At 46.4% G+C, this 27,395-nt stretch overlaps 1 protein-coding gene across 4 annotated transcripts in view; it reads left to right on the forward strand.

The window, feature by feature from the left end:
• Positions 1-8,263: 8,263 nt before the first annotated feature.
• Positions 8,264-27,395, forward strand: part of GPR22 (G protein-coupled receptor 22) — a 55,600-nt gene continuing 36,468 nt past the window's right edge. For 2 of the 4 annotated variants that reach the window (XM_061562880.1, XM_061562882.1), the window contains exon 1: positions 8,264-8,840. The gene's annotated coding sequence lies outside the window, so the exon portion shown is untranslated. Of the gene's footprint in view, positions 8,841-9,301; positions 9,683-27,395 lie in introns of those variants that run through there. The other 2 variants (XM_061562877.1, XM_061562881.1) reach the window with 1 other exon arrangement.

Here is a 27,395-nt window from a genome sequence, read left to right on the forward strand (position 1 = left end):
ATAAAAATAATAAAATTAATTCTAAATTAAAAGTAGTAAAAAGCAATAAATGGTCTTCATCAAAGTCCTGGGTTTTTTGCTTTTGATTATTTTCAATTTATTATTTTTAATAAACATTTTTTTCTACGTGACTTTAACGAAAGAACCAAGAATATGAATTCCTATAATCAGGAAAGTTTTAAGTCAAAATACAAATGTGTCGTTAAAACCCGCCACCACCCGACACAACCAACTAGTAAGGGTCATCACGTAATCAGAACGTGCCAATTCGTCACTAGTACAGCACACCAGTGTAGTGTATAGTGTAGTATACTAGTACAGCACACCGGTGTGTTGGAGAGCCAAGCTACAACATTTACAATCTGAGTACGACGTTTCGCCAGTAATTACAACTAGCTTCATCAGGCAACAGCCAGATTTGTGGAGAAGTCCACCTGTTTCGTTCTTTATATGAAGGCTTAGATGTGGTGACCACATTTCTGCGCTCTTGTGCAAAGTGGGGGGGCGATTAATGAGTCAACGTGCATTATTTTGTATGCTATTGGTCGCGAAAGCCTACGTGTTAAACTGACCAACATCTCGTCAATTGCTCTTCGAATGCCGTGCGAAAGACACAGGGTGGTGTACTGCTCGCTGTGATAGTCTATTTGTTACGTCTCACGGAATGATGCCGGTAGGAAGATCGAAATTTAATTATTGGAAAATATTTTTTTTGTATGAATAAAATGAGTCTGTATCTTCATTCCAGATGGCAAAGCCTACAGTAGTAAGGATTTGTGTTCGTGCTCAAGAATCAGGCTCTTAACGTCACCTTTGGATATCACAGGAAATGGGAGAAAGTAATAACAATCCCATTATGCATCGCCAATTCCAGATTACTCACACAATCCGAGTCATATTTCAGCATTTCGAAATCAGAGACGCGCTCGTGACCACATGTCAATGTACCCGCACGTCCTCTGTAAACACCGTTGGCTTAGAGCTCATGGTAAATTAGCGCACTCACCATGACAACCCTGTTGATGCAGCCTTTGGCCGCTATAAATTTCGACTTGATAAGCCATTTCGTTGAGCTATCATTTGTGTCCAGGTCGCTTCTGAAAAAGACCTATAGAGAGCTCAGCGGGCCTTACCTGGTTCAATAAAAAATAGTTTTGTTTGAGTTTAAACATTCTTAAAGGCTCTCACGTCGGTGTTAAGGAGGCCAAACACACTTCTGTTACTTTTCCAATTTAGCTTCGAGTGCCCTGCTATCCGCATTTACACAAAGAGGCAAGTTGCTCCTTTGCGTGTGTCATTTTTTGTGCCTCGGAATGTCCTTATTTTAAGTTACATCTTTGTTGTTATAATGAATGGATTAATATCTTGAGTATTCATAATAGAGTTTTTTTTTGGGGGGGGGGGGGGGGTTAGATCGCGTAAATATGAATGTGTCGTTAAGCCCGACACAGTCAATTAACAAAAAAGATGTTCGTCTGATCTTGAGTTTTTCCTTACATCTGCTACACCTCTCCACCCCCTCCTCTCCCTCTCACCCCCACTGCCCCCCCTCCCTCCTGCCCCTCCCTCCTGCCCCGCGAAGAAAGAAGTTCTCTTAAACACATTAGCAGCTTATTCACTGTCGAGCAGCCAGTAGGCAGAGAGAAGCTTTCAAGTCGCGGCCGCTCTCACGTGAACGGAGCACCACCTCTCAGAAGGCGTTTCCCACCGTAAACGAACTCGTTTGCGTGTACCAGACCACCTGCGTGCAATCGAGCCCTAAGTGCATGAAATGTCAGCGATTGTTATTCGCACGTTTTCATTGAGCCCCGTTGACTCCAGGGATCCCCATTTACCATTGTCTGACGCAGGCATCATTCTTAATCTCATCCACTCCCTGCCCATCTTCTAAAGGGCACAGCAGTCTGCCCATTAGCGCCAAGGTGATAGAGTGCAATGGCTTGCAGAGTGCCTCTTTTTTTGTGTCACGGTGACCGCGTAGGCCGGTTTATTATGGAGGTGCACAGGTTCGCGAGGGACGCCTGAGACCACGTGCCCAGAGCCCTGGCAGCGTTACACCAGAACTGGCCACGCCAACTTGAGTCTCTGGATGCACTGGTGCTAGTGCTGGCCAACTGGGCGCAACAACGCGATACATTTTGAAATGACGTCGACAGGAAGACAACGGGACGCACAGTTATAGAGGTGGAGTGAGATGAGAGATGCAGACGAGATAGAGATGAGAAAGATGAATTAACTTTTTGTTATTTTCTTTATAGTGTTAGTATTATTTGACGGCACACCTATATGCCACGTGAATCTGCTGCCCTTTGAGCTGCTCAGGGCCCTATGGGGCCGTCCATAAATGACGTCGCGCACCTAGAGGGGGGGTGGGGTCAGACTTTTGTGACGATGTGTGACGAGGAGGGAGGGGGGGTTGAGAAATGTGACGTCACATCAAAATGCGCAACTTTAAATAAATATAGAATTGTTATAACAACACTCCTACAACATCAGAGTGCAGCGCCACATTAAATACGCACTACAATGACAATAGTTTAAAGCGATTTGAAGCATGTTTTATTTACAAAATGGAAATATAATTTTGAGGGGGGGGGCAGAGCTTTGTGACGTCATATTTGAGGGGGGTCTGACTTTTTGTGACGCCGTGTGACGAGGGGGGGGGGGGCAAAAATCATCTAAATTCGCGTGACGTCATTTATGGACGGCCCCCTAGGTGTGTGCTTGGTTTGTTTACCGTCACTGTGTGCAGTCGTCAGGCGCAGGGCTTGCCATAAGCGGTAAATTTAGCGAGTGGGAGCAGTGGAGAAATAATAAAGATGATGCAAATTGCAATGGTTCCTGGGTCCATATGTCACCTGGAATATATAAATGTCTTCCATCATTCACAATCCACCCTTTAAAAAATTACCCCATCCCTCAAGGAAAAGAATATGGAATGAACGTACTTAACTAAAGCAAATACATCTATTTTGCATATTGTATTTTTTTCATTATCGATTATCAGCCTATGTATGTACGTAGAAAAAAATAAAAATGATAAAGTTAATATGTCTATCACAACAATAATGGCAATTCATTACTCGGAAAAGCCTCACTGAGTCTGAAGAAAAATGCATTCAGCAGGGTCCTGCATTGGTTGATGTGGCCAATTCCGTATATGAGCATTTGGATTCACGTGCGAAAATCCATGCACACAAGGGGGATGATACACAGCCCCGTTCCTCCAACGCCTGGCAATCCCTAGCAAGCACCCATCCAAGTCCTAACCAGGCTCCACCCAGCTTAACTTCCAAAGCCTGGGCAAAATAGATTCTACCTTTGCAAGACCGTGAGGGTTGGTGACTACACCTTAATCCAGAAGTGGATTGATCATGGCTTTTGAGGAGGAAGATGATGATGGTGATTAAATAAGCAAATACAATGTTGCATTTCTTCTGTGTTTTTTTTATTTTCTCAAGAAGGCAAATCTATCTTGTTTTTGTGCTAACCCAAATCAGAGCCCCACTCACACTGCCTGATTTCCGGGGTAGAACGTTAAGGAGTGCAATGCTGTGTGGACTCAATTGCCCATTCATTAGCCTTGTCACTCTTGGTTCCAAGAGATTTAGCAGTAAAACAAAGTAGTTGTGATGCTTTGTAGTTGCAGAGTCAAGTGACAATTCATTGATGGTTCATTGGCCACCCACTTTCATACTACTTGCTTATCAAAAGCAATTATATTTTAATTACGTCAAATAACCGGATATTGTTATTATCATTGCTTTAATATACAAAAAAAACCACGCAACATTATGCATCAAACATGATTTCCGATTACTCTTGGTCATAATGTTTCCATATATAAACAGGAGTGGTATGTTGTATCCCCACGCACACATACTTTAGATAGTCACTTTAAGATGTTTTTTTGTTCATGTTTTTGTTTTTTGTTTGTTGCGGTTGCACCCGATTCAAGAGCCGAATGGCTCACAGGGCTATACCTAATAAATGAACTTTGAACTTTGAACTTTACTAATATGGATGTGCTTTAGCTATCTAGACCAATATTATCTAGGAGCATTTGCTTTTTCAAGCAAACCCTGGACCGGTTTTGGTATTCTGTCTCATCAGCAGTGAGACTCATTAAACAAATGCTGCTGGGTTGCCAGATGTTACCATTGCTGTAGAGGCACTATATATTATTCAGAACATATATTTTTTCACTGTATAAATATTCGGCAATATGCACATTACCCTTGTTGTGATGTGACATTGTATATTCCTGATTAATTCTATTGTTGCTTAGTTTCAATACTTTAACGTTTAAAAAATAAAATTACGTAGAAATAAATCTCGTTATTCTATTATATCCATGGTTACAAATGCAATTTTACTTTAAGATAAAGAAGGGAACACATATCGTGTGTTTGCATGCGTGTGTACAAGAGGGCATATGGGTTTATGATTATGAAAATAATTGTCAGTCCTTTGTCAATCCACAGCTGGATCAAGGCTTCTTTCACACACTGTCAGCCTTGGGGGCTGTTTGACCATGCTTCACCACATTCGGCCACGAGTGAGTCGTGACATAGCCAACACGTTGGCACGTAGCATAGCATCAACAAGGTTCGATTATTGCAACTCGCTACTCTACGAGACGTCTGGCAAAAAGCAGTAGCAAGCTGCAACGTGTGCAACATTTTTTGGGCGCGTGTCATGTCAGGTTCGGCAAGATCCGATCGTGTCCGTGCGTTGCTCGCAGAGCTGCATTGGTTTCCAGTTGCGGAACGAATACATGATAATAAGGTCGCACTCATTACACACAAAGTGCTTTCCACAAATGAACGACAATTCCTCGCTAATCTCGTCAAGGAGCATGAACCATCGCGCGAACTACGGTTATCCTCGCAGCAGCTCTTGGCTAACAATCGATCAGAGGCCACATCGCGTGGCTTTGAGATGCGCTTCTGCGGCCGTCTGGAACGCTCTTTTAAATCTAAATTGAAAACGAATTTCTCTAGAACTGCTTTTTGTGTTTCGTTTGTTGCCCTTCCCATGCACCTTCGATGAGCACGGTGCGAACGGATTTCAACAAACAAACAAACATATGTACAGCCAGCATGATACAGTAAGGCCAAAATACCATCCGTTACGCAATCTGGCAATTTAATTTGCATGTCAAATTTCTGAATTATTTGACACAGCAGGTGTGAGCAATTTTGGCAACAAAGGTGAACATGAAATAAATAAAATTCCATATGTATCCGTAGTCTGCAAAGGACAACCCCTAAGTGTAAATGTCAGACCTTTGCCAAGGTCTTTCAGAGACAGGAATGTGACATTTTGAGGTCAAAAGAACGGCTGTCCTCAGATGCTTCACACTCGATGGAAGTGTTTCAGGACGGGATGTACTCTTACCGCAATTGCAGGGCTGCACCTCTTACATTTTTTTTTTTAATTCCCGAGGTGGTGAGGCTACACAATAGACATGGAGCATTGATTTTTTTCTGCTGCTCCGCGCATAACAAATAGGCCAGGCCGACCAGCGTTATTCACACGTGTCGGTGTGCGCTGGGGAGAGATTGCTCTGGGCGTCTCATCATTTTATTATCATCATTCTCTCCGCGTCCGCCTCTTCCCCTCCGCCTTATCGCACAGCTGAGTGAGCGGGGCGACCAGCTTTTGCGATCTGAACTCTGCCACCTTTCTGGAGCAAATTGGAAGTCAAGGGGATAATCAGAGAGTTGGTGTGGGTGGTGGTGGTGGTGGTGATGGTGGTGATGGTGGTGGTGGTGATGGTGGTGGTGATGGTGGTGGTGATGGTGGTGGTGGTGGTGATGGTGGTGGTGATGATGGTGGTGGTGGTGGTGATGGTGGTGGTGGTGGTGGTGATGGTGGTGGTGATGGTGGTGGTGATGATGGTGGTAGTGGTGATGGTGGTGGTGATGGTGGTGTTGGTGGTGATGATGGTGGTGATGTTGGTGGTGGTGATGGTGGTGGTGATGATGATGGTGGTGGTGGTGGTGATGGTGATGGTGGTGGTGATGATGGTGGTGATGGTGGTGGTGGTGGTGGTGATGGTGGTGGTGGTGGTGGTGATGGTGGTGGTGATGGTGGTGGTGATGGTGGTGATGGTGGTGATGGTAGTGGTGGTGTGGGTGGTGGTGGTGATGGTGGTGATGTGGGTGGTGGTGGTGGTGATGGTGGTGGTGGTGGTGGTGGTGATGGTGATGGTGGTGATGGTGATGGTGGTGATGGTGGTGGTGGTGATGGTGGTGGTGGTGATGGTGGTGATGGTGGTGGTGGTGGTGGTGTGGGTGATGTTCATGGTGGTTGTGTGGGTGGTGGTGGTGGTGGTGGTGATGGTGGTGGTGGTGGTGATGGTGGTGGTGGTGGTGGTGATGGTGGTGGTGGTGGTGGTAATGATGGTGGTGGTGGTGGTGGTGATGGTGGTGGTGATGGTGGTGGTGGTGATGGTGGTGATGATGGTGGTGATGGTGGTGGTGGTGGTGATGGTGGTGGTGGTGGTGGTTATGGTGGTGGTGGTGGTGATGGTGGTGGTGGTGATGGTGGTGATGGTGGTGATGGTAGTGGTGGTGTGGGTGGTGGTGGTGATGGTGGTGATGGTGGTGGTGGTGGTGATGGTGGTGGTGGTGGTGATGGTGGTGATGGTGGTGGTGGTGGTGATGGTGGTGGTGGTGATGGTGGTGATGGTGGTGATGGTGGTGGTGTGGTGGTGGTGGTGGTGGTGGTGGTGGTGGTGGTGATGGTGGTGATGGTGGTGGTTGTGTGGGTGATGTTCATGGTGGTTGTGTGGGTGGTGGTGGTGGTGGTGGTGATGGTGGTGGTGGTGGTGGTGATGGTGGTGGTGGTGGTGGTGATGGTGGTGGTGGTGATGGTGGTGGTGGTGGTGATGATGGTGGTGGTGATGGTGGTGGTGATGGTGGTGGTGGTGATGGTGGTGGTGGTGATGGTGGTGATGGTGGTGGTGGTGGTGATGGTGGTGGTGGTGAATTGGCAAACAGAACCCGTCTCCACCACAACAACCAGTCTGCCCATTTAATTGGCACAGCATCAAGGAGAAGAGTTTCCCAAGAAGATGGCACCAACAAAGTGGCGATTACGCAGAAGATGTGGCACCGGGTGTCCGTGTGTTTTGCCATGAGATTCATATAGAGCCTGTGAGTCACACTCTCAGATGCCACACTCAGTTGCTGTAACTATGCCCTACGCCTCCTTGAATCAAACGAATTTGTCTAAAATCTAGACCTCCAAAGTAACCGGAGCGTTATTACACACACACACAAAGCATTTCTTGTTCACCAAGAAATGCTTTGTTTCAGACGCGTCGAAGTGTTGTTCTTCAGCACAGAAGGTTGTCACACAGGCCGCAGTTTGAAATTCGCACGTTTCAAACCAAACGATCAAATTTCATTGGACCAGGATGCTGCACGTTCCTGGAACCAAATTCAGACAACGGAAACCAAACAAACGAGGCAACTTCTTGGTTCTTTCGGTAAAGTCACATAGAATGGAAATAATAAAATAATACAAATTAAACATAATAAAGAAGACAGAGTCAGACTCTGTCTTCTCGACAGACCTGTTCTTCACCTGAGGACGGCTGCTTGCGTTGTGGCCGAAACGTCGTGAGAATTATTATATTATGTTTTATTTTTATCATTTTATTATTTCCATTCTACGTGGCTTTACCTAAAGAACCAAGAAGATGAATCCCTGCAGTCACGAAAGCTTTAAATCGAAATATGGCTCTTTCCATTTACACCATTTTGCATCTCACTCTGGCTCCGCATATAAACATCCTGTTTCAGACAAGACAAAGAGAAAGAGCGCCAGTATAGCCTTAACAGATTGTAAGGGCAAGTGCTGTTAGCGAGCAGCTATTAAGGCCGCTATGGAACACGAGGGGGTCGGTGGCCAGCACCACGCGCGGCCCCCTTTGTCTCCCCAGCGGCGATGTTTACTACACACCGCACCAGGTACTCATTGGAGGCCGAGTCGACCTAGGGGAAGCCCAGGACCGGTTCAGATAATCGTCACCGGCGTTGGCAGTGAGGGGGAATCGAACTCGCGTTCCCGGGGCGGGGGGGGGGTTGGGGATGGAGGGAGGGTACGTCGCGGAGCGCGCTAACCGCTGCGCCACCGCTCCCTATTCTGTCCCAGAAGACGCATGCCACGTGCCCTTCCCCGGCGCCACGAGAGGCGACGCAGCCTCAAGGCGGACCCCGCAGTCTCGAGCCGCTCTGGGGCAGGCGACGTGAACGCGCGCGGCACACGCAACACTCACAACGCACGCTCGCTCGCTCGGCGGTGTGAACGCCTCTATCTGGAGGGGAGAGAGAGAGAAAAAAAACCCTACGGGCTGGCGATCGACGTTGAGACGCACACACACACAGCGTGTGTACGTGTCACGCGCCTTATGATTTATTTATTTATTACTAGGGATGTCCCAGTCATCCTCCACGTGCCGCTGTGAAGATTAGGAGCATTTGGACGCATTTATCGCATGTGTGTGTGTGTTCGTACGTCTCCGCAAGCACTGACAAGAAGGACGCGCCGGTTGAAGCACATTTTCTTCGTTGGTTCATCTGGCGAAAGATAAGCTGGGAGAAGATATTTATACAAAATGTTATCGTCTTTTTAGTTTTCTTCACGGTTTTTCCTCTCTCTCTGAAAGCTGGGCATGCCTTCGGACAGCTACGACAAAGACAGCCTCGATCAGTTTATTTTATTTTATTAAGGACGAATTTATTTTTTCACTCTTTGTGATGATAAAATGACTCCGCTTAAGTAGCCAATTACTTTCTCTTGCACGGCTCAAGCTCGCGTTACCCAGGGTAAGTGAACTTCTCATCGATTTCATTTTTTTTTGTTGCATGAAATGTGTCCAAATAGAAAATAATAATTTGAATAAGGACTTAAAGCTTTCGTGACGGCAGGAATACATTTTCTTATATATTATTCTTGGGTCTTTCGGTAAAATATTTTAACCTATCTACCTACGTGACTTTACCGAAAGACCCAAGAAAAAAATATACATTTGAATAAGGTTTCCCTGGAAAAGACTGCTAATTAAAATATATTCGGTTTTTTTAAGCAATGCAACAACCAAGTATACAATTTAAACTCGACACGTTGGAAACCCACCCTGCGTATTTCAGACGCACATTTCGTCTAATGCGTTTCTGTCACACGAGGGACGGAGGGAGGGAGGAGGGGGGGCGGTCGATTCATTTCCGATCACCGCCGCCATCGTCCCGATTGTCGAATTGTCGTTGCCGTGGCCAGTTGGCGAACGCGTTCCGTAGAGGCAAACTTATTTTGGGTAAACAACACACACCCGCTGAATTATATTTCTGCACGCGCAAAACAAAAAAAACTTCTAGTATCCAAGCAAAGGCGCGGGCTCATTCGCCATCGCAGCGATGCGCGTGTGCAACTCCCACCCACCCCCCTTGGTAATTTTTGTATTGGTCGCGGCGATGAAGCCCGAGGTTGGAATCTCTGGTTCGTGATTCGCGCGGTAACGGACAGCGGCGCTCCCAGCAGCAGCAGCAGCAACAACAAGCTCGCCAGTCCGGTGCATTCTCGAGCCCGGCCGTCAGTCACACTCGCAAGGTTATCGCACAGAGGACAAAACTAGTCACGTTGCAGCTCCGATGTTCCAATAACTCTGCAGGTAAGTGTCGTGTGCGCGTGTGTGTGTGCGTGTGTGTGTGCGCGCATCCCTCCGTTCCTCATTTCTGTATTGATCTGGTAACCCGCTGTTCTGCAGATGCGTTTAGAATGCTTAAAAGGAAGGGAATTGAATTTGGTTTAAGTAATTAGCTCGAGGCTGTGCTTCCTGCAGCGACAGAAGAGGCTTGTTCAAATGTCATTCAATTTCGTTGCAGAGCCACCTTGTTACATAAACACACACACACACAAGTTAGAAAAAAACTAATAACTATGGCATCGTTGATTAATAATTAGGGTCATGAAATGCATCTGGATTTTGCTTTTCTTTCAGAGCAAGAGCTTTGTTACAAATAAGCACACTCGATTGCTTTGTCTTTTCTCTGGAATGTATTGAATGCATATGAAGCCAGACTGCCCTCCGTCTCATACATGCTAACATGGCAATTTAATGTGCACATTCATTTTCTAAAGTCATTGACAAAGCAGGGGAGAGAAATTGTGGCAGCAAAGATGAACATAAAATATATAAACTTCCATATGTATCCGTCGTCCGCAAAGGACAACCCCTATTGGCATAAATGTCAGACCTTTGGCAAGGTCTTTTGAGACAGGAATGTGACATTTTGAGGTCAAAAGGCTGTCCTCAGATGCTTCACACTCGCTGGAAGTGTTTAAGGACGAGATGCATTCTTGTCGAGTGTTCGACGTTAAATTGTGATCAATACCGCCCGATCAATAATGAAGAGTTGGGTGGTTGCTTCAAGCAAGTGCATTAATTAAACACCCAAAGCAAATGCTGATTGTTAAAAAGTCATATATATTTTTTAAATATACATTTTTCACAATGTCAACGAGGTGAATTAAACCCCTTATTTTTCACGAAACTAAAGGGAAAATAGCATTGCCACACTGAATAGAAAACGCTTGTTTGTGTTGGTCGGGTAAAATGTGTATATATATCTCTTTTTTTTATTAACCTGTCATCGTTGTTTTCTGGGGGAAAAAATACGAGTTGGATTTGCACGCCTCAACCTAGTGGGTGGGATACAAAAAAAACTTGTTTGAGCTCTTCGTGAAATTTCAAGACGTGCACGGATGTCATCGATGCGGCGTTATGGCTTTTGTAATGCGTCTTGGCACAAAGGTGCCAATACTCACGGCTCTTTCATTGGCCGCTGCATCGAATTTACCGATCCATGTCATAGTAACGAGGTGAATAATTGTTTGGTTCATATTTCTGTCATATTTAAGACGTAAATTCAAGGCGCGAATGAAGCTTCACTCGACGGGATGATAGCAATGGAGTGGCAGCCGTGGGAATAGAGCGAATAAGAGAGGACACCAACCGAGGAGATGAAGCCGTGCAACCATTATCGTGTGCAGGTTGTACGTGGATTGTTACATCTCAGATTCGTGAGCGACAGCGTCGGCTTTGGGAGACCTTTATCCAGTGGTGGATAAGCAATGACTGATGTTTCGTCTTCTTGGTTCTTTCCGTAAAGTCACGTAGAATGGAAGTAATAAAATATTAAAAATAAAACATAATAAAATAATTCTCACGACGTTTCGGCCACAACGCAAGCAGCCGTCCTCAGGTGAAGACCAGGTCTGTCGGGCAGACAGACCTGGTCTTCACCTGAGGACGCTGTCTCCCCGACAGACCTGTTCTCCACCTGAGGACGGCTGCTTGCGTTGTGGCCAAAACGTCGTGAGAATTATTTTATTATGTTTTATTTTTATTATTTTATTATTTCCATTCTACGTGACTTTACCGAAAGAACCAAGAAGATGAATCCCTGCAGTCACGGAAGCTTTAAATCGAAATGACTGATGTTGATTGCCAATATTTATCCTCTGCCACCCTTCACTTCTCCGGCCACGAGATCTGGCTGGATGGCTTGGAAGTAGAGCGTACAGAAGTACAGTGGACAGCTCTACGAGACATCTGTGAAGAAAAAGCTCATTGGATTTCTCCAGTATAAATAAATATTCTCATTCTGATCAAGAAGTCGGGTTTGTTCAGTCCTCCAGGGTTGATAACATGAGCACCACGATGTGTGGAAGAGCCATCGTCGTTGTCCTATGGAAAGACTTGTCCCCGCCATAGGAATGAGGAATGTCCCCCACTGGCTCGGGGATGTATACAGGAGATGGACACTGCCTCGTGCTAAATTGAGCTGGAAATCACAGAGCTTTTCACAACGGTACTTACGGACCTTTAAATTAATTTACAGGACAGTCCTTTGTCGATCCACTGCTAGATCAAGGCCTGCCTGCTTACTCCCAAATTGGTCAGTTGGGTTATTTGGTCAATCTTCATCACGACTGCTCGCTGCGCGTTTAATGAAGGAAGGGGGTGGGGAGTTTTCCGTGACTGCTGCACCCACCTCGGACCCGAAAAACATGTATTTGAAAACGCAGAACAAACATTGAGCGGTGTCACTCGCTGCTGCAGCCTTTGCACCTTCAAAGTGTGGCAGCATGGGTGCTTGCGAGAAGACTTCCAGCGGTGCGCGTTTTACATGTTTACCGAGTTGCAAGCAGCCAGGACGGGTGTGTGCGTATGTGTCGTGCCAGGTATTTGTTCGTCGTACTGCGAAGCCGCTTGTAAACTCCACACATCTGGGAGCTCTCTGTTGTTTTTGCTTAATCGGGCATGCAACGGGGCAAAACTCTAAGTGAATTAAATAAAGGTAATCATAAAAACCCCTCAGGGTACGCGCTCTTAAGCTGTCCACCAAGGCGAAAAGGAAAAAGATCGTGTAGAACATGTAAAAATAAAACGCATTCTGCTCAAATGGGCATTGAGGTGGTGCTCATATCCCCTTTACAGCCATGACCCAGTGGTGTAAATTCACAATTTTTACGGTGGGAGGAAGGCCTCTCCATTGGGCAACCACTGTTGACTTAAATTTCGATTTAAAGCTTTCGTGACGGCAGGGATTCATCTTCTTGGTTCTTTCTGTTGACTTCCCCACAAAGTGGTACTTAATTTCTCGAATCCCAGAGAGATGATGGGCCGAGTCTACCATTGAGCCACCTGTTCAGCTCCAAAATACAACCATATATAAATAATGTAAACTCCAAACGTAGCTTTTATTTCACATCAATGTGTTTGACGCGCGGATTGCAAGTCAAACGCCGGGTCGTGCGTCAACGCCACGTCACGGCGTTGACAAAAAAAATGCGACATCTACATCGGCTCCAGATCGCACAAACTTGGAAGGAGAAGCATTCGGGTTGGCATCGTGCATCTTGAGTCTCACCGGCGAGCGCATAAGGAAGCCAATCGAGTGCTCTGCAGCTCACGACCACCCACCCACCCACGGATCCATCGCGCCCAACACCTCCCGCCCCACCTGCGGCAGACTCTGTGCATCTCACATGTTGGGCCCTTCAGTCATCTCAGAACACACGGGTGCCACGGTGGAAGGAAGTCGACCCTTGATCAGCCAGAGCCTGCCAAAGGGAGGAGATGTGACATTGTTGATAGATAATACAGCAAAGATTCCGAACCGGCGTGGCTTTTTCCCGACAGGCTTTCGTCGCTCGCGCCTTTTAATCGGTTTGAGAAAAAATGTCGTATCGCGTTCCACATTGATTGTCCATAAAACGCGTGTCGCCGTTACACAGGGGCTCGGTAATGTACATTGACGGGGGTCTATTTCATACAAGCGCCATTAGGTAGAGAGCGAGCACACGGGAGCTTCGTAAAAAATGAGCCCAAATGACGCGGCGCCTCGAAACACAATCGACTCTTGCCACGTGACAAGATCACAAACTCGGCATACTTTCACGAAACGCTTCGTTAAGTATTCTTAGGTTTTTTCGGTAAAGTCGCGTAGGTAAAAAATTAAAATTAATAAAAGTAAAATAAAAAATAAAATAAAAATCACGACGTTTCGGAGGCAACACAAGCTTCCGTCTTCAGGTGGAACAGTCACAGCACGATAGGAACAGTCACAGCACGATTCTTATCGTGATGTGACTGTTCCACCTGAAGACGGAAGCTTGTGTTGCCTCCGAAACGTCGTGATTTTTAGTTTATTTTATTTTTATTTTACTTTTATTAATTTGAATTTTTTACCTACGTGACTTTACCGAAAAAACCTGAGAATATGAATCCTTGCAGTCACGAAAGCTTCAAATCTAGAATCGCTTCGTTAAGGTTGTCAGGGCACAACGAAACGCCGCAAATGTTAATGATTTTGGATGCTCTGGGGTTAGTTTGTTTTGGGTTGGTCACGGGACGAGCAAAGCTAATATATCTGCACGGAGAAGGGGTGCATAACATTTTCTGCGCTCGAGTGAAATGCAGGTTAATAAATTGTTCGCTTGAAGGTGTAATTACCGGGGGCGATGATGCAGCAGCCGCTAAGGGCAGCATCGTAAAACTAAACCTGAAGAGCGTACACTGTAACCTAATCAGAATGCGTCGCACATCTCCGCAATTTCACATTTCTTTTCCCCATGCTAACGCTCATCGAGTCTTTGATTTAAACTGAAAAAAATCAGGAGGGTCCTGCATCGGGATGTTTGCTCATTTCCATGAATGAGGATTTGGCGCAAAGGAGATAAGTTGAGAACCCAGAAAAAAATCTACGCGTACGAAGGAACAACACTCAAAAGTCTGCAGAGATAGATTCAGTCCAGTGACAGATCCATTCCAGTGAATGGACCAAACCTATTGCTGTGCCGCCATCTCCTGGCAACTCACAGATTGTTGCCTACAACACCTGGTATGCACTGGCGGTCGCCCATCCAAGGACTTACCACGCTCAAACCCCTCCCTTAGCTTACAAATCCAGCGACGATCGGACACGTGGATGGAGATTTGGTTGCCGACATAATTAGCCCTTTAACTGCATCACCTACTAAATAATGACCTGTCAACAAAAACAAATAACCCCCAGAGGCAGGGACATCCATAAGGGGGTGCGGGGCCTGGGGCAAACCCCACTGTGTGTGCCCCCCCCACCCCGACGCCTTCAAACTAAACCGGAAGTACTACATCAGACACCGTCCCCCAAAGCGCGGGGCCCGAGGCAGTCTTCCCGTTTCGACGTACCCCTAGGGACGGCTCTTCCGAGAGGCATCAAATGAAGTGGATAATTTTCACGTCTTCATTAAGCCTCAAGATTGTTATGAACTCAACAAGAAAACAAATAAGCCATATGCTATTTACTCTAATTCTAGACGTGTTCAGTGAAATGTATTATCTGGATTGCATTTCAAGGACTTAATTTTGTTGAAAAGAGAGTCCTCCCGTAGTCATTAATCAATATATCAGAAGCCACTGCGCTGGCAAACAAAGCTTGCGAGTGTGGCTTTTCCCTTATTTCATTAACCGTAACCGTTCTATTTTTAGGCCAGCTCGCAATGCCGCCGTGTGTACTTGTAATCCGTATGTGTTCTGCACATTGGCAAGAAGCCCGTGAAAATCAGACGACAATTCGACCAAAAGTTGTTCCAAGAGCTGAAATTTGAAAGAGAAGGAGAGAATAAAGGCAACGTTAAGCTAATCGCTACGCAAAAACACACACACACGCGCGACCGAACCGTTCCAACGATGCCATCGGTAAAGAGTCCATCACAGCAGTGACAGATATCCCATGGCGAAATTATATAAACCTGAAAAAAATTCCTGCCAATGCCTTTGTCACGCTGTGCTTACTGGATCACAACCACAGCCTCTCTAACCAGTTGCTTGCTACGCCCATTCATTTTGTATTTATTAAATTATTCCTTGTATCAACACATAAGCAACGCGCCGAGGCTGTATCGTTGTTTTTTTTCCTTCTGTTCTATAAGCGTCAGAGGGCGGCGGGGGGTGGGTGGGTGGATGCTCTCAGAGAGCAGCCACGCGTTTGGGATAGAGCGCCATGTCAGTGTCCTCAATGTCACGCCAAGGTCGCAGGCCAGACACCCGTTATTTACGGTGCCTCCTCTCTCTCGCACTCACCACACACGCACGCACACTCATGGAACAGGGACGTGGGTGGTGGTGGTGGTGGCGAAACGCGTGGGAGGCTGAAATCTGCTTGCGCGCACAGCACACGCGTCGACAAAACCCACGTTGTAATTTGCAAATTAAGATTCTGGGTGTGTGAAAACCGGCAGGGAAACCATCAAGTAACCCCCCCACCACCCCCCACCGCTTGCAACACTACCCACAAGCCCCGGGAGCTGCCTCGCCTCTCTCCCTCTCTCTCCTCTGTGCGACACGTCCGACTTCCCCGTGCAGTTTTAATTAGCAAGATGGGATAGAGAGGAGTGTGCGCGCGGGCGTTAGGCCTCCTTGCGGCTACGCAGCCAGCGATCCGTATCGCTTGCCCACGTGTTTGCCCTAAAGTGAATCGGAGACTCATCCCACAAGCCCCCGTCGTCTGTGATTACTGAGCGCGGCGTGGTCGCCGCGACACATCGAGCGACGCGTCTTGGCACGCGGCCGGTGCCAAGACGCGTCGGTGCAAAAATGCTGGTGCCACGACGTCGTTGTGGGTAACACGATACTGTGGGTGCCATTTGGGCAGCAGCCGGTGGTCCCATTTCCCACGGTCCTCAAATTCATCGCCGCCGAGATGGAACCACCACAAATGACGCACCGCAAGCGCTCCTCCAGAAGCTCTTCAAGTTGCCCTCTTGCCGGCAATTGTGCACCACCACACCCCCCGGCTGGAGCGAGCTACGCGGATTTGCGACGCGCACCTGTGGCTGATTAATCCATAACGAGAGGTGCAAATGCAACGTCGGGGGGTTAATTCCCTTTTTCACAACCATCAATGGACTGCGGCTGGGAATATCGTGCGCATTTTGCACGAGAACGTGAACCAGTCGAATGTCATGATAGGCTTTTTCCTCCTGGTGTCCTGACCTCGAGGCGTGAATCTTGAATACCGTATCTGTATGCGCCTTCCCACCTCCCCCCTGACGCTTATAGAATGAAAAATAAATGACACAGCCTCTGCGCCATACTCGAATAATTAATGCTGAAAGGTATCCATTCAAACTTAAAATAATTTAATACCTTTATTCAACATCAAGATTCAAGATGTTCGCGAATTTGACCACAATGCAATTCGCTATAATTCTAAATGTGCATCAACGACCTCGCGTGCAGCTTAGCGCATTCACTGCGACAACTTCACTTTCATGGCACTGCCTACGTCTGCGTGTGGATGTTGAACCACGAACAGCGTTCTCCCGTGGGCAGTCGCGCGATTCTGAGCGTGCATCGTTAAGACGCTGTACAGACACAGCGGTCACGTCCGTCAAAGTAGAAAAATAAAGGCCTTGAGCCTGGACTTTATACTGGTAGGAACCTCCTGGTTACACCAGCCCACAGGGGATTATTGTGTCCGTCGTGCAGGGAGGAGCTGGGTGGGGAGGGAGGGGCTAAGTGGGGAGGGTGGGGCTGGGTTGGGAGGGGAGGGTGGGGCTGGGTGGGGAGAAGCTGGTCACCCTGTGGTGCCCTTATAAAACTCAACGTTTAACCTACTCACGCCGGCTTGTGCCCGCCCTCACAGTCGGGCATATTTGCGGAATACACCACGCCGCCGTTGACCCTGGCCATTGACCGAGCAACCCAACGTTCCTACCAGCTCCCTCCGCAGGAATGTGTAATCGAGGCAGGGAGTCGAGAACACAGACTGCTGGGGGAGTGGAATTCCTGAATGTGGGGACAGCAGAGGAGAATAGGCGACATCGTACGGAGCGAAAGTGGACCGGGAGCTTCACGAGAAAACTTCGGTTTGCTGAAGCGTAGAATGTGGTAGAGTGGAAGGGAGTAGAGTGAGACGAGATCGAGTCGATAGCAGAGAGCGTGGAGGGGAATAGATTGAGATGAGAGAGAGAGGTAGGTGGGAGGATGCGCAGAAGGGAGTAGAGTGAGACGAAAGGGGAGAGTTGGGAGAGTGTGTGGAGGGGAGTAGAGTGATCCGAGATGGAATAGATATGAGACAGCGTGGAGGGGAATAGATTAAGATGAGAGGGGAGAGGTAGGTTGGGAGAGTGTGTCGAGGTGAGTAGAATGATTCGTGCCTATTGTGCAGTTAGGTGGGTGGGGGGTTTCCATGCTCCACAATTGCACCGGGAATGGCTCGGTCTAGACCTGGCATGAGCACGCGACCCACACACGACACACACACATGACACACACACGACAGACACACACGCGGCACACACACACGACGTACACACGACACACACACGACACACATGACACACACGACGTACACACGACACACATACACATGACACAAACGACACACACACACACATGACACACACACGAGACACACACACATGACACACACACGACACACACACACGAGACACACACACACGACGTACACACGACACATACACATCACACACACACGACACATACACACACATCACACTCCACACACACACGACACACCCACACTACACACACGGCCGTGTCCCAGGCGGACTCCAACCCACAGTCATTCCCTTTCTCTAAATATTCTGGGCACCGTCAAATAAATGTTTGACAGGCCACATGTTATTTATTTTTGTCAACCATTCCACGGCGAACGTTTCGAGTTCACAATTAAAGCTATATATACACGCGTACTTGAGCAGTTAAACCTCAATCATGCAATCAAATCGCTTTTACGAAAACAAATATCCAGCCGTTGCAGTGTTATACCCTGACATCCAAACTTTCTTCGGAGAGCGTCGCTGTATCGAATAACAGGGGGGGCGGGGGGCGTTCTTTTAAAAACTCTTTGATATTTTGTAACAGCAAAGCCTTGGGGTACGGCTTTTCTAGCGGATTCATTTCCCCACGATCCTGATTCCCGAGTAGATGCTCTGGCAGCCGATCCGACTCGCACGACGTGACCAGCAGTCGGACCTTTCTCGCTCGCTCGCTCGCCACACCGTTGACTCCTCTGTCACATCCGTGCCGATGGTGGCAAGGGCTTCTCCTCGCACAGAGAGTGAAGCCTCGCTCGTTCCAATTGCGTCGGTTATTAATCAGCGAACATGCCTCACAACCCGCCCGATTGTCATCACAACTTCCTCTTTGGAAGCAACCGAAATCACTTTAGACATTTTTTTTTGCTCTCAGTTGTTGCCGATTCCCATCTTCATGCCTCCCGCCCACCTCATTAGCTGATAGTTCAGGCGCCTCGTGCTTCGTCGCGAGATAAGGCGCCAATGATTTGCCTCTTGAGCGAGTGGATGGGAAATCTGGCCAATGCAAGCTGCAGCTGCAATGTTGAGAGGGACACTTGTGAGGAGGAGGAGGAGGAGGAGGGAGGCATCTTTTTCTTAATTTCGCACATCAGGCGACGCTCATCGATTGTCTGTCAACAACAGAGCGGCGTTTGCAGGCTTGCCAACCGCCACCTTCATAAGCAATTAGCTCCGTAACAATTCCCTCCCATCAACTGCACGTCATCGCTCCCCGAGCAAGTTTGATGAAGAGTCACGATTCAGTATCGCGCGATTCAATTGTGCGGATAGATTTAGCTCGTCGTTTCGATTTCCACGACAATTTGTCTCGTTGGTGCAGTCGCGTTCTTCCCCATTAGCCGAGCTGTAACACTTATAATGTGAAATTATTACAAGCAAACCGTCACCAACAGCCATCGTCGAGATCAAGGCCTCTCCGTGCCGTTGCTTTCCCAACAAGGCCCTGTGATGCCACAGTCCATGACATTTCCTGCGCATGAAGTATCCTCATCGCTCCATCTCGGCAGCGGGCGTTCGCCCTGGTGGTTGTCCTCCTGCCTTTGGCTGGCATTCCACGGCCAGCAGCAGACGCACCTTAACAACTTTGGCACCTCCCAGCTCAACCAGTATATATACAAGGACTGTTTTCTTGGAATTTCTCTCACTTGATACAGCTGTCGTGCTGTGACGGTTCCACCTGAAGACGGAAGCTTGTGTTGCCTCCGAAACGTCGTGATTTTTATTTTATTTTTATTTTTATTTTATTAATTTTAACGTTTTTTACCTACGTGACTTTACCAAAAAAACCTAAGAATATGAATCTTTGCAGTCACGAAAGCTTCAAATCTAGAATTAATACAGCTCAACCAGTCTACATAACAAAGGCTCCAGTCCTAGCAGCAGCCTCAGCCGCACCAACCTTACCATAAAAAAAAACTCCGATCCAGGTGCCTGCCCTGGCTCCCCCCCCCCCCCTCAACCAGTATATATACAAGGTCGGGTCTCTTGGAATTTCTCTTTACTTGATACAGCAATCGTGTTGTGACGGTTACACCTGAAGCTTGTGTTGCCTCCGAAACGTCGTGATTTTTTATTTTACTTTTATTAATTTATTTTTTTACCTACGTGACTTTACCGAAAAAAACTAAGAGTATTCCACGGCCAGTCTTGTCCGTCCGCTACCATCACTCCTCGCGATGTGTGCTGCACAAGCCCCGCTCCTTTTCCTTGACAGTCAACGTGATGATGTCTCCTATCATTTGAGCTCATTCGCTGATCCACATGCCTCTCTTTCCCGACTGTCGTCGGTGTAATTCGAAGCACGCGTCATTTGCACGTAATGTTCATGCATTGTAAATTATATAGATTAACACACGGACGATTCAATGCATGTATCATGAGCATTAAACTACATTTTAATTGATGAATCAATGTCCATTAAAAATCATCTATTTGGCCAAACCCGCTATGGACTGATTAATATATATGATAATTATTGGCCTCCAGCCAATTGGCTATGGAGATTGGCACTACGGCCGTCTTTGTCTCTCATGATACGAATAATTATAATTCCCATATGATTTCATGAGCGAATAGGTTAAACTAGTCAGGGATGTTCTATGTTGGCTCTCAAAGCATCAACCATTCTTCTCAATATGACACTGTCGGGGGAAAAAACCAAAATATATTTATTGTAATTGTTGAAATTCCATAAAGTTGGCCCACCTTGCCTCGAATATATTTACCGCAATCCATGTTGTCATTTGCAGGGAATTGGTTCGGGAACATCAATATACAATTATATGTTCCTTACAAACACACATTATGGAGAGGCTGCACGTCTACATGTGAACAATGACCTTCTTCCTTCATAGAGTCGTCAATGTCCTTCCCTACTGCGGTAGACGGCACACTTTATGAACGACCCCCAGCATTACCAGCAGGTATTCCAAATACGCTAAGCGCCGAGCTATTCAGCTGTCACGGTGTGGTGCGGTTGAAAAAAATGCTTTAAAGATTACTGCGTCGGCTCTAACAAAGGGACAGCAATGAGGAGCCACGCATCTCCTTCGGATGCCCCTGAGCCCCCGACCTCCACTGCCCTTTCCTCGGCTGCCCAACGGCAATCCCAGCGTCAGGCGGGCTTTCTGACAGCCGCTGCCAAACGACCAAAGAGGGAGCGTTTTCTTTTCTCTCCCCACCCACTGCTCATTATTCAGCATTTCAAGCAAGGAAACCGGCTCCTGGTGCGTCCAGTCCACAGCATCCCCACCCTCACTCGGCGAGATGTTAACTACCTCGCCTGGTATACAGGAGGTCGTGGGTTCGATCCCAACACTGGCGCCTGTATTTTTGGAATTTGCATGTTTTTCCCGTGGTCACGTGGATTTCTCTCCGGGCTCTGCGGTGTATCCCTCCACATTTAGAATCAACACGCGTTTAGGGTATTTGGCTCCTTGCTATACATTTCTACTTAATAAGCCTCTTCGTTGAGCTATCATTTGTGGCCAGGTCGCTTCTGAAAAAGAGCTATATAGCTCAGTGGGCCTTACCTGGTAAAATAAAAAATATATATCTTCTTGGTTCTTTCGGTAAAGTCACGTAGAAGGGAAGTAATAAAATAATAAAAATAAAACATAATAAAACAATTCTCACGACGTTTCGGCCACAACGCAAGCAGCCGTCCTCAGGTGAAAACCAGGTCTGTCGAGGCGACAGCGTCTGAATGAAACAGCACACGTGCTTGGAGCATATATATATATAAGCTGGGTTGGAAGGGGGGAAAAGGGCGCCTTGACAAAAGAATATGCATATTTTTATTATTTTATTTCTTCCCTTCTACGTGACTTTACCGAAAGAACCAAGAAGATGAATCCCTGCAGTCACAAAATCTTTAAATCGAAAAATAAAAACAATAGTTTATAGTTAACACGTGGCAGTTTACCTGTTCCCCCGGCATTCTGATGTCACCGCGCGAGTTCCCGCGAGCGGGAATTCTAATCTGCCTTGTAAATCAGGACCGGTCAATCAATCCACCACGCTCGGACGAGCATTTGCTTTGCTCCGTCGCAAGTGGGAATGGCTCAGAGATTCTCGTTTGGCCTTTGAACAAATTACCGTGAGCCCCAGGGGAAGACGTCATGCCCGCAGTGGTTAGCGGCCGTGCTCGAATCGCCATCCGAAAGGCTCACTGCGTCGATGCGATCTCCCGGCGTGGCAGCTGAAACGACGGTTGCAGGTTTTCTGAATTCCCCACGCCGCCTCTGCTCACCGGGCGGCATAAGTAGATAGGTTCATCTTCTTGGTTCTTTCGGTAAAGTCACGTAGAATGGAAATAATAAAATAATAATAAATAAAAATAAAACATAATAAAATAATTATTGCAGGGATTCATCTTCTTGGTTCTTTCGGTAAAGTCACGTAGAATGGAAATACTAAAATAATAAAAAATAAAAACATAATAAAATACTTATTTTATTATGCTTTTATTTGTATTTTTTATTATGCTTTCTAAAAATAAAAACATAATAAAATTATTATTTTAATATTTTATATTTTTATGTTTTATTATTTTATTATTTCCATTCTACGTGACTTTACCGAAAGTTTTAAATCTAAAGCTTTAAATCGAAATTTAGATAGGTTCGCTGCAGTCGGTGAATCGGCAGGTGCCGTGCGGTAGGGTAAAGCGTGGGCAAAGGCCCACCTCTTCCAAGATATCTGGCCAGCATGGGAAGGTAGATTAGATGACCTTTGGAGGGGCTCTCCTGAGCTCTCTCTATTTTGAGACCCTCCCGTCAGCAGTGCCATGAGCATGCAATTGCAGGGCTGCACCTTTATCTTTTCCCTATCAATTTGGAGTGAGGCAAATTTCTTCACAAAGTTTCAATATCTAGGTTTTCCTGGGGTGGGTGGGGGAGGGAGGGATTTGTCCGTGCTTGTTGCCTTCCATTTGCTGACCAAACGATTTTTTTCTCCAGTGGTAGACTTCTACAAGTCACGCATGACATTAATACAAATAAAAATCCAATCTCTTATTAGAAAGAAAAGAGTAAATCCTTTGTTGCAAATGTCACAACAAGAGAGCTGCTCATACCGATAGGCCACCGAGACATAAATGCCCAATTTGCATTTCAATCCAATCATCGGTCCCCGGGTGAGCCATGCACTGCGAACCGTGTCGCCCCCCCCTTCCCTCTGCTCCTCTTTGAATCGCCGATCGTTAAATTCTGCCACTGAGAGCGTGACTCCGACCGCAACGGAGAGCAAGAATTGCCGCATTGACTTTCCGAGCCGAGGCCCAATTGAGTTGGTGAACACGGTAAATAAACTACAGGAGCTGCCGGCCCTCGCTCTCTCTCTCGTGCGCATCGTGCAAAAGCTCACGCACAAAAGGGACCAGCATCCGTGACTTTACCGAAAAACCTAAGAATATGAATCCTTGCAGTCACGAAAGCTTCAAATCTAGAATCTTTCCCCCCGTCCGTGGAAGTTTAGCTCTGCCATTCGTGACGATGTGTGACGAAGGAGGGGGAGATTCAGAAATGTGACGTCACATCAAAAGCAACTTTAAATAAATATAGACAACACGTTCTCCTTAATTAAATTGACTTTTTAATAAATGTTTTTCCTACAACATCAGAGTGCAGCGGCACATTAAATACGCACTACAACGACAATAGTTTAACGCGATTTGAAGCATGTTTTATTTTTTTTGGGGGGGAGGGGGGGCAGAGCTTTGTGACGTCATATTTGAGGGGGGGGGGTTTGACTTTTTGTGACGCCGTGTGACGAGGAGGGGGGGGGCGGTCAAAAATCGTCCAAAATCGCGTGACGTCATTTATGGACGGCCCTTAAGGGCTGAGATTGACAGGGCCTTGTGCGGTGAGCGAGAGTTCGGGAACAGGGGCGTGACCGGCGCGGACCGGACCTGGGAGCCGTTCTTGTTGGGAATCACCGTCGCCTTGAAACGGGTCGTCTCGGTCATCGTCTTCGAGTTGTCTTGATGCTAGAGTTATGTCGTCTCAGAATAGAGTCGTTTGATGACCCAAGTGTAGATAGTCACTCGCAGTTACTCGTCAAATTGTCAGCGGACTTTATTCATAATAAATATACATAAAGACGGTGTCTCTGAGAGCTACGTTACACAAGCGTTCCATGTTCCTTCATAAGCTGTCACCCGTCGCCTTAACCAATCAGCACTGACCAGCGTGGTGAAGTAACAATCTAACATCCGCTGTGAACGACTTGGCGTCATATTTTGGATGCAATTGGTTCGAATAAACCCTGCAGCCAGCCACAAGAGGCATATGATGTGTCGAATCGAGTCGTGACCCAAACATATGTGGCCACTGATTTAGAATCAGATTCTTTATTTAGACTGGAGGAATCCGATGAGCTGTGAAGCCCGTTTTCACAGGTGTCCAGTAGGAGCGATTAATATTGAAGCAACTCCCATGACAACAGCGCAGTGAGTGAAGGCCTTTACTCAGCATACGATTGTCAATGTGATATTATATTTTATTATTAATATTTTATTATTATAGCCTGCTGGTAGAAGCTGTACATAAGCACGCCTTATAAAAATAACAGTTCCGATATTATATTTTTGGTTCTTTCGGTAAAGTCACGTAGAAGGGAAATAATAAAATAATAAAAATACAACATAATAAAATAAAATTCTCACGACGTTTCGGCCCACAACGCAAGCAGCCGTCCTCAGGTGAAGAAACAGAGCTGTCAGAAACACAGCGTCCCAATGGACACGGCCAAGCTTGGCAGCGTATTTTAAGCTGGGTGGGAGGAGCAGAGCGCCTTGACAAAGGAGTTTACATATCAACAGAGGAATTTAGCATGTTGATGACAAATGCAGATATGGGATCAGTCACTCCTTGTGGAATGTGTAGACGGTGGGGGGGTCTCAAAGTCATGTTATGCTAGTAGTGTATTATGTAGGATCAGCAGCAATAAAGGGGAGGGAACTTTTAATAATAATAAACTGCAACAGCCCAAACCACCGCGTATCAAGCTTTAAATCGAAAGTTCTGATATTAGCAACATGTCCTTACATTACACTGGTGGGTAGAATGCAAAGCACAACTTGGATACAAGCACATCTGGCCTTGCTCCCCGAGGGCTATGCTTACATCCAGATTCGAATGTAATCACAGATGCACTTTACCTCCAGCACTTGTGCAAAAATAATTTTAAGCCAACACAGAGAGAGAGGAGGGAGCCAATATCTGTGTGGGTAGTGTTGCGTTGAAGTGCCCTTATACTCTCGCAGTGAGTAGATGTGTCCCGCACGTAACAATGACGGGGCTTGACACGACACTTTAATCACACTTGTTAAACTCTTGGGACATTTTTCTTTTAGTGTCCTCACATGCACCGGTGACCTAGGAGCATCACGGAGCCATCCGTCTGTGGTGGCGTTGGGTCTTTGTACAGGTTTTAATTTGCGCACCCTTGCGAGAATGTGTCGGACTCTTTGTTTGCGAATCCCAGCGCCACTCAAATCTTATTGAGTGTCACTCGAACTTGGAGTCACGGACATATCCTGCGAATGCCGGAGTGGCATGCCAGAGTATCATGCCAGAGTGGCATGCAAGAGTGCGCACGTATCGTCGACGCTGTGTCAATTTGTTATCCTTGCCAATTCGCCCAATGTTTCTAAAAATAAATTACAACTAGAACTTCTGTTGGCTAAGTGGCGGCTAGTCACGTTGAGATTTCCACGGATGAAATGTTGACAAATGCCACGTAGCAGAAACAAAATTGATCGTGAGTAATACCTGCTTCAGCAAACAGGATGCTTCTCATGGTAAGAAGCAGCTATATACACACAAAAACAGCAGTCCGTGACATCATTGCTTGAAAGAATATATACGTATTTATGACTTTGTTCATCAAACAGAATATTTAAAACCACCACAGTCACCTCTTCGGCAAATAACACCTTACTGTTTTTTCCACCACAACTTCTTAAATGCATAAAAAAATGTATGAAAGGAAACCGAGAAGTAATGCTTTCTTGACCTCCAGAAAGGGGGTCACCGAAAAATTGGATTGGTACAGAAAATCCGAGTGTATAAAGTGAAACGTGAAAGCTGCGGTTGTCTAAAATGCACGCAGAAGACCTCAGTCACAGCCATCAAATTGGGGAACGTCACATCAGAACAGATTGAAAGCTACGGCATTTGATTATAATCCAAAGCTTGCCTTTCTAAGTCCCTTTTAAATTAACGCCAGCATTACAAATTCGACGCAGCGCCATGCTTAAATCATACGTGTGCAGTCCAATGTACTGAACCGGCGTTTCCCAACCACACAAGGTTGCCCTCTCAGCACTGCCGATGTCACGATTGGCCTGCAGTTCTCTCTCGCCCGGCATGATAAATGTCTCAAAATAAAACATTTATTTCATCTCCCCATTGGTCTGAACAAAGTATAATGTATGGAGAGGCTACCTCACCAAACACTTGTATCTGATGATCAATCACACATTACAGCCGTGACAGCTTCAATACACCTTCCAGCAGCACCTATATATAGAAAGCCTCTTTACTTCACTGGGGTAACATGTTACGTGCTTTTTTCCAAGTACACTGTGTTAATAATAATAATAACAAATGGACCATTTTCGAAACTACTGCTGGATAAAGGGCTTCCAAAATCTTAGGGATCATGACAGTTGTTTGACCATACTTCACCACGCTGGTCATTGCCGATTGGAGATTAGAGGGCCTAGGACTGGTTTAAATATCGCTCGCCAATCATGTTAGCTGTGGCCGGGGTATTGAACGACACGGGTCGCTGGGTTCATCACGCAATAGGCCAACTACTGCGCCACTGCTCCTGCCACCAGGACACAGAAGGTCGTTAATGTTAAATGTATCCACATTACAGGCAGGCGTTTTCACCGGAAAAGAAAATTGCCATATCATATATATCTTTGACATTATATATGTTATTTTATGTGGGAATATATTTCATTTCAATATGTGATATTTCCAGACCACCTTTTCTTACGAAACTGAATCCCTCGTCAAACCTCTGGTGCATAACCTTTTCAGAGGGCGTTATTTTTCCCCATCACAAACTGTCGTGTCAACCAAACATTAAAGAAATTTCGCACGAAACAACCAGGCCATTATTTTGACCTTGGTCGGGTCCGCGAAATTTTTCCAAAATTGCAGCTCCAATTGGGTAAAAGCATGTTCTTAGACGCGAATTTTAAAATAACAATATTAAAACTTAGCTTTTCTCGAGGATTGCTGGTTTACCGGCAATTTCACAAAACGCGTCTTGCGAATGTTTTTAGGTCCCCAGATTGTGGCCTCAGTTTTTTTCTTTCCACCCCCCACCCCCTTGACCATTTCCTTCATGGTCCAGGGGATACAACCCTTCATTTCAAAGATATCTTGTCATAATTTTATTTCATCTGAGATATTTAGGGAATTGAATGTCAGAGGGTTATGCCAAGGTCCCCTATTAAACATTTAGGGGGA

This window comes from Lethenteron reissneri, chromosome 30 (assembly GCF_015708825.2).
Source record: "Lethenteron reissneri isolate LAM-NWPU_2019-01 chromosome 30, ASM1570882v1, whole genome shotgun sequence".
In the NCBI taxonomy this organism is placed as follows: Eukaryota; Metazoa; Chordata; class Hyperoartia; order Petromyzontiformes; family Petromyzontidae; genus Lethenteron; species Lethenteron reissneri.